This window comes from Ostrea edulis, chromosome 4, assembly GCF_947568905.1.
Source record: "Ostrea edulis chromosome 4, xbOstEdul1.1, whole genome shotgun sequence".
In the NCBI taxonomy this organism is placed as follows: domain Eukaryota; kingdom Metazoa; phylum Mollusca; class Bivalvia; order Ostreida; family Ostreidae; genus Ostrea; species Ostrea edulis.
The window spans coordinates 89,383,598-89,391,990 of record NC_079167.1 but is presented as its reverse complement, the minus strand read 5'-3'; positions in this window follow the sequence as shown (position 1 = coordinate 89,391,990).

Sequence of the window (8,393 nt, the reverse complement as noted above, 5' to 3'; positions counted from 1 at the left end):
GAATTTTAAAGAGAAATTACCGATTTTACTAGAGGTATAACTTGTGTCTTGCTTGTGATTTTTTTTTATTATACTTTTCACTCACAAGTTACATATACATGTATATAGAGACACACTGATCTTTTAAATCAGGGAAAATTACATCAGTTTTTATCTATGCCATCCAACAAAGCACCTAGTAGTAACAGTTCTTTATTCTGCTGGAACGTCTACCGTGACACGGGACTAACATGACTCTCACCTCATATACCGGACGCTTGGCAAAGTAACAATCAACCCCTATCTTAGAGGTCTTGCGTTCGACTCTGTGCCAAAATCAAGAATAGAACCCGGGATCCCCGGTTTAGCCACTAGACTTAAAATTTGACGTGTAACCTAGCGTATGTCACTGAATTATATGAATTGACGTGTAACCTAGCGTATGTCACTGAATTATATGAATTGACGTGTAACCGAGCGTATGTCACTGAATTATATGAATTGACGTGTAACCGAGCGTATGTCACTGAATTATATGAATTGACGTGTAACCGAGTGTATGTCACTGAATTATATGAATTGGGATAAGAAAGGAATAACACAAATATTGTAAAGGGAAAAAAATAATCAAAATATTTATAAACTCATTATTTCCAATTTAGATTGATTCCAAAAATATGATTCACTTGAATTGTGGGAAGGCTCAGATAAATCAAAAGATTCAATTGATGTTCAATTTATAGTTTTTGTACATTAATTTTCTACAATAATATATTGTTATATTTTAAGGAGAAGAACTCTTAAGTTATTTGAACTTGTTTCTGATCCTTTTGTATATCATGTATGTACAATAAAATATGTTCAAATCCTAACTTCTGAGACGAAGAGAAAAATATTGAGTCGGGGCAACGTCTCACTATGGCTCAGTGAATTAGGGTTCTCAATCAGGCTGTTGTAATTACTGTCTCAATCAAGTTTGACTACTGGCTAACCTATAATTATCAAAGCGTGCTTCTTTATGACTTTATTAGCGTTAGCAAGAAAGGAAAACCTTGTTCGGCCACGTTTATAACCGGACTCGCCCTAACCCAGGCCTACTTCATACGAATTTTGATTGGTTGTTCACTTTCCATATCTTCATGTGAAAGCGTTTCAAAACATCAATCCGAATTTCCTCTAATCAGCACCAAAAAAATATCAATATTTCCAAGTATCATTGGGTTTTTTTTTTAAATGGTTGTGGATGTCACATAGTATTACATCATAATACAGGGAAGAAAAGGAGCACTAATTGTTGCATACTTACCCATTTGAATGACAGCAGAATAGAAATTCCCATTCTAAACAGTTTTCTAATTTTAAGAAGTTATAGATAGCTGAAATGTGTGTTGCCAAATGCCGAATCTGTCTGCATGGTAATTATATTCCACGTGAAACTATACCAACAATAGACATTATTTAGCAATTATCAACTCAATTTTTTTTTTCTCAATGTCAACTTGAGTAACCGTGTCAAGCCAAAACAAACATGCGTAAAAACAAGAGAAATAAAAAAATTTAACCTGGAGAACTCTCCTCATGATAATTTTTACAAATTTAGATTTAGATAATCGGATTAGTGCTTTTCTATTAGTTATATTGAATAGTTTATTAGGGTTTGTGTAATAGTGCCTTGAAACATTAAATTGCCTGCCTTGTTTTACAGACATATCACTACAAATTGATATAAATTGATATTCAACACTAATCTCATTTCTATTACATAGTTGACAAATTCTACATTTTCTTGGTATGTCACTCAATCTTGTTGCTTCGTGTTGTATATCTGAGTATACTGGGTCACCGAGAAGGGTAATCCGGATTGTGTACCATAGTTGGTTCTGGTATTACAATGAATCATATTCCGGAAGAGACCGGTCTTGAGTTTTATCTTTGGAACGAAAATAAACATTGCACGTGTTTTTTGGTAAGCGTAGGTCGTCCTAGCGGATCCTCTTTACCGCTTACCGTTTACGTTCCATTTCTACCCCATTTCTATCAGGAACACGTCACGTGGAATTCAAAATCAAAAGTAAGATAATAAATATTCATAAGGATGACGTAGGTCGTACTAGCGGATCCTCTTTACCGCTTACCGACATACTACATTGATACCACTCGCGGCAATGACACAACACGGTGGAGAATCAGTCTATAAGTAATATTGCATCACCAGTTCTAAATTCACCAAATTAGATTAAATGTTTATCAGGTAATATATGTAAGTACTTTTCAATATATTAGACAATATGTTTAGAATTCCTGTAATTACTTCTTTTTGAGCAACTGTACATATCACTAGTCCAACTGTGTTTGAATTGATCATACAAGATGTGATCAATTTTATTTTGAAACCAAGTCACAATCAGTGAGTATTCATTCTGCCGTGTGTAAGATAATCCAGAATTACATTCTGCCGTGTGTAAGATAATCCAGAGTTACATTCTGCCGTGTGTAAGATAATCCAGAATTACATTCTGCCGTGTGTAAGATAATCCAGAATTACATTCTGCCGTGTGTAAGATAATCCAGAATTAAACCAATGACTGTAGTAAGATAATCCAGAATTAAACCAATGACTGTAGTAATTTTTAACTATATTTAAAAAGTTTGGAAGAAATCGTGGTCCCCTGGAAAAGTGAGGCGAATGACTTCAGCACTTGACCAAAATATTTCAGTTTATGATACAAGCACCAAATTGTGCAGTTATTCCTTCCTATATGATACATGCACCAAATTCTGCAGTTATTCCTTCCTATATGATACATGCACCAAATTGTGCAACAATTCCTTCCTATATGCTAGTTGAAATAAAGCCGTTGGCCATTTTGGTTTTGCATTTATAAAGATGGACGCCATCTTTTAAAAATGGCGGTCATAACTTCCATTTTCTCAATAATGATCTTTAAGTTAAGATAATGCGTTAATTAAAATGCTTTCTGGTTTTGTGATGGTACAAAGATATTAGGATACCCGTATATATTCGCTTAACGTTGTTTTTCTTTTGCACACGCACCAATTTTGCTGAAAAAGTTCAAAATTTCTCAACAGGTTACAAGGGGTCAATAAAAATTTCTATATACTTGCCGTCTTTTGCACACTTGAGCTCATATACATTTCGTACCTTCTGTATATATAATGTACATGCATAAAATGCGTATTTAAAGTATAATACTTTCGGGAGTGGAGAAATCTTTGGAAAACGGAAATTTCTAGTGTTTTAATTTTTTAATTTTTTTTTTTTTTTTTTTTTTTTTTTTTTTTTTTTTTTTGAATCTGGTAATTTTACATAATATAGTGATATTAAAGTAGTCCTATCATCGCTTTACGTCACAATCAACAGTAAATGCGGGACCACGCTTCCGTTTTCCGAAATGTGGTAATTTAACGAGATCGATTTTACTTTTACATAGTGATATTTTAATTTTCCGATACCAATTCCTTCCTGGGCGCTCTTATCAGCTGTGGACAAATTTAAGTTGATTTTGTAACAAGCTTCAGAAAAGAGTTGGTGGGAAAACAGAGATTGTATAAACGACATTTCGGCGGATGTAGACGTGACAGTTGCATTGTGCATGTTCGTGAAGCATTTAATGTACGTTGACTGTTCAATATGTAAAAGTTTTATGTACAATGATTTGAGTTAATGCTCATGTTCTCCAACATATGGATTACGGTGGCGTTGGAAAGCATATATCACTAGGGAGACGAATTGGAAAGGGAGGAGAGGTTCAATTTAGATTTCCACCAGCATATTAATATTTATATTTCTCTTTGTCATTAACCTGATGACACAGTAAGAAATAAAAGTTTGATTGTATGTGTTTTTATTTACATTGCATGTAATTATAGATATATCACTGTTCGTTATCTTCACCTTTCATATAGCAAATCGGCACTGAAAACATTAATATGTTTTGATTTAACAATTACAAATTGAATAGCCAACATCGTCGGTCCTAGTATTGATTGCTCTGGGGTTGAAAGTTCTTGTCGAAAGAACACTAAGGAGATTTGATTGATTGTATCTTAACGTCTCACTCGATAATTTTTCACTCATATGAAGACGTCACCAAGACCGGCGAAGGGCTTCTTTAGACCTATGTTCGACGATATAACCTATCGGCCACCGCGGCGGTCTTAGGAGATTGGAAATGAATAGGTTGATTAATGCATGTTAACTCCCCCCCCTTCTCGTTTTGAAAGTGGAAAGAGAGCTAAAATATATGAGCGACAACAATGATTTTTTAAAAATGTAATTATGCGTTGTGTTAGATATAAAGTGATCTTAACACAATGTACGGTGTATGCCTTTCATTCTAACCGCCGCGGTGGTCTAGAGATTAGAGTGTTCGCCCCATATGCGAAAGGCCGGAGTTCGAACCCCGGCCGCGACAGAACTTAAAGTCGTTAAAACAGGTAGTGACAGTTCCATCGCCAAATGCTCGGCATCAGGTGTAAATGTCACGGGTCCTCAGAGATGACCTTTAAAACGGATGTCTCGTGTCACGGTAGGTGTGTCACGCTAAAGAACCCTCACTGCTCAATGGCCGTAAGCGCCGAGCAAAGACCTAAATTTGAAGCCCTTCACCGGTTTTGGTGACGTCTCCATATGAGTGAAAAATTTTCGAGTGACACGTTAAACAAATTATATGTATAATCAATCAATCAATCCTTTTAATTCTTATGTTCATGCCTGCACATCGTAATATCTTCCGATAATTGTGTAATAAGCTTGTGTAAAAATAAAACCTTCACATTTAGCTGCTCCATTGACCACAGATTTCTTAGTTGCGTTCGCCGCTCCAGTGAACACAAATCACCACATATTTCTTAGTTGCGTTCGCCGCTTCAGTGAACACAAATCACCACATATTTCTTAGTTGCGTTCGCCGCTCCAGTGAACACAAATCGCCACAGATTTCTTAGTTGCGTTCGCCGCTCCAGTGAACACAAATCGCCACAGATTTCGTAGTTGCGTTCGCCGCTCCAGTGAACACAAATCGCCACAGATTTCGTAAAAGTATAATTTTTTCCTCGCCCTCTCTCCTTTTTTCCAAACTTATTGGGGCGGCATCTGATGCCCTTGAAACATTACGTGATTACCTCGGTAGTTCCTTATTGAAATTACACCTTCTGAGTTCGCTAAAAGTGGTGTACATGTACATGCATCCAATTTATGTAAGTGGTTTAATGACCAGTAGATAATCATATAAAAATTTGTCATAGGATAGAAAATTTTTAAGATATTTATATCAAACACATATTATCAAGATCATCAAAATTCAGTTTGTTACTTTCGTTTTACATAAATCATTGTGAATAACCTTCTCTAGAATAAAAAAAAAGTTTGGATCAAATGTAAATTTTGATTGCAAACCACATGTACCGTTTAATAGTTATAGTTTATCATAGTTTGAATTGTATCAAAGGCTGAAAATATACTCCAACTTCACATGTTTTATAAAAATATTACTATCAATTTTCAATATCTTATTTGGGGAGGTGCACTTGTTGAGCTTATAGCTTCTGAAATGATACGTCAACATATACGCAAATCCCTCTTCAAAGATAATAAATCTGTAAAATAAAAACAATTTATTCAAGGTTTAGTCCATAAAAAAGTGGGGGGGGGGGATTAATGATATCGACATTAACTTATTTTCAACAATTTACTTTTACATGTTTGGCGCTTGGCATTTATATGTGAGAATCACGGGTCTTTCGGATTGACCTTACAGACGGAAGTCATGTGTCACGGCAGGCGTTGGCATGATAAAGAACCCTCACTGCTACAGCCCTGAGCGCTAAGCATAGGTCTAAATTTGTGGCACTTCACCTACAGCTGGTGACGTCTCATTATCAGTGAAATATTCTAGTTCTCGACGGGACATAAAGCAACCAATCAATTTACATGTTTGGTCTCCCAAAGTGTACAATATGAAAATATTTATTCCAATTTATGAAAATATATGAGTATATAGCATTTGATAAAGGGCATTTAATTTATGTTGCTTATTACAGCCCATTTGTTTAAAAAAAATATATATTATTATACAGAAAAAAGGAGTACATTTTCATTAATGTTGGTAATGTGTGGAAGGGGCTTACAGTTAGAGGCAATGACAATAGAAAGAGCATATTAATATGTATATTTTTCGATGTCTGTCTACTGCTGGAATATACATGTATCATATAAAAGCAATATTTTTTGATTGAGCCCATTTAAGACCGAGTTTAGATCTACCTTAATGACAGTAAAATGATATCATATATATAAATAATATCTTAGAGTGATGCTCAAAGCGCGGGAAGGAATGTCCTCCGTTTCAGTTTTGGGGAACAGTACCAAACTTGGAAGTACTTGTCTTATGTTTCATAAGATCTTTCAGAGAATATGATTTTCAGCTTTATATCGAGAGTTTGTCTGCGCCCATTTCTTATTTCTTTGCGTTTAATCACATGAATTACGCAAGATGGTTACCCATACACCTCCGCGGCATGCTATCGCTTGAAAAGACACATCCAGCGATACATGAAGATTTCCTGAAAGTCAGTTTTTTTGTGTTAGGAAAACAAAAGCTGATTCTCTTTAATCGTTATAGATCAAGCACATGAACAAAATTATTCGATCGTGAAAAGCGATGGAGGTGCTATTTGTCTGACCCTACCACCCTTCGAAGATGGATGATAGCTGGACCAGGGATCAGGGCACAGATAATAATAATAATAATAAGACCTTTATTTAACCAGGATTACATATTTAGCGATGCACGAAGATGACTAACAGTTAACGTCTTGTTAACGTTATATAAATCTAATAGTTAATCGAAAGTTGACTGTCTGTTAAAAGTTAACTAACTGTCCTGCAACTGGGTCCTGCAGACTGGTTGACGAATTTGCAACTGCAAGTGGGAATGTGAAAAGAGAGAAGTCAGCCTCACAAGGAAACTCATACAACACAAAAACAGTTCCATGACAAAGTAAACTAGTGGAAACACTGATAAAAATGGATAATCTACATATCTATATAGATAACAAAGATGTGGATTGTAGTGTTGCAGATCGGGCCAAGGATATTCAGGTGAGCGATGTGGCTCATGGACCTCTTGTTAGTGCTTGTTATATCCTTATTGATATCTACTATTAGATCCCACACTTTGGATGTTGAGTGTTGTTGATTTATATTGCTTTATATACATGGAGAGAGAAAGAGAGCAAGAGAGAGAGAGAGAGAGAGATAGACCCTGCTCTTCCTGAAATAATGTACTTACACCTACATTTTTAACACCTAACATGCAAGGTGAAGATAACGAACAGTGATCAATCTCATAACTCCTACAAGCAATACAAAATAGATAGTTTATTGATTTACATTTTATACAAGTCTATTTTGTGACCCTTAAGTTACATGTACCTGTAACCTATATATGGTATATGTTTTATTTTTTTTCAAATTAGGGCCCTTTTGGGCCTACAGCATACATGATTGTTAACATTTCAATGTGCAATGTTTATAAAAATGATAATACAAAGAAAACAATAAAAATGCAGAATACCCACTATTAGTATGAGCTCTTTGAATGTTAGAACATCTGCTCGTACATCACAGACATTCCACCTCTGGAAGATTATCTAATCTCGTCTGGCGTATCTAGGTTTTTCAGGAAATCCTCGTCCGCGATTCCGTCGCTGAGAACTGCCGGGATATTCCTTTAGGATTGAGATGATATCCATTCTTATTCAGCAGGGTTAAATTAGGACCGGAGTCAACGAACATGCTGTGGTGATCAACAAAAGATATAGCTCCATCATTATCTTGTAGAAACTTCTGTTTCAGAATAGCATTTACCATTTCTGCACAGTTTTTCTGCAAATCACTCCTTGGGGTAGTTAATGGGATGATAACTTTGGTATTGGACCATCTTTGTCTTATGAACTGGACAGTTTCATACATGTTGGTGACACATTTCATCTGGATCGGGGTTTTTTTTTGTGGTTTTTTTGGGACACCATTCGTCAAAATATGGACTATAATAGCATCATATTGTTGTCCACAGTTTTCAGCTAGGTATCTACGGGCCTCTGCAATGGTGTATGCCATAGCCTTCTTGACTGATGCTGCAGGAGTAAGTATCTCTTCTTTAATATCATTGTATTGGATGTGCCTAATAGTAGTACTGTAGTCACTGGCTTGTGAGATTCAAAAGTGCCTGGATTTTCTGTCAGTGATGAGCCTAAAGTGTTTTGAGTTGAAGGACTTCATCCTGAGTTTTCTCAAGCTTCCTATTCAATAGTGCTGCCTTATCTTCCAAAATTGAAATTCCTTCATTTTTTTTAATCTAGTTGTTTGGTTAAAAAAAAAAACCAACCCT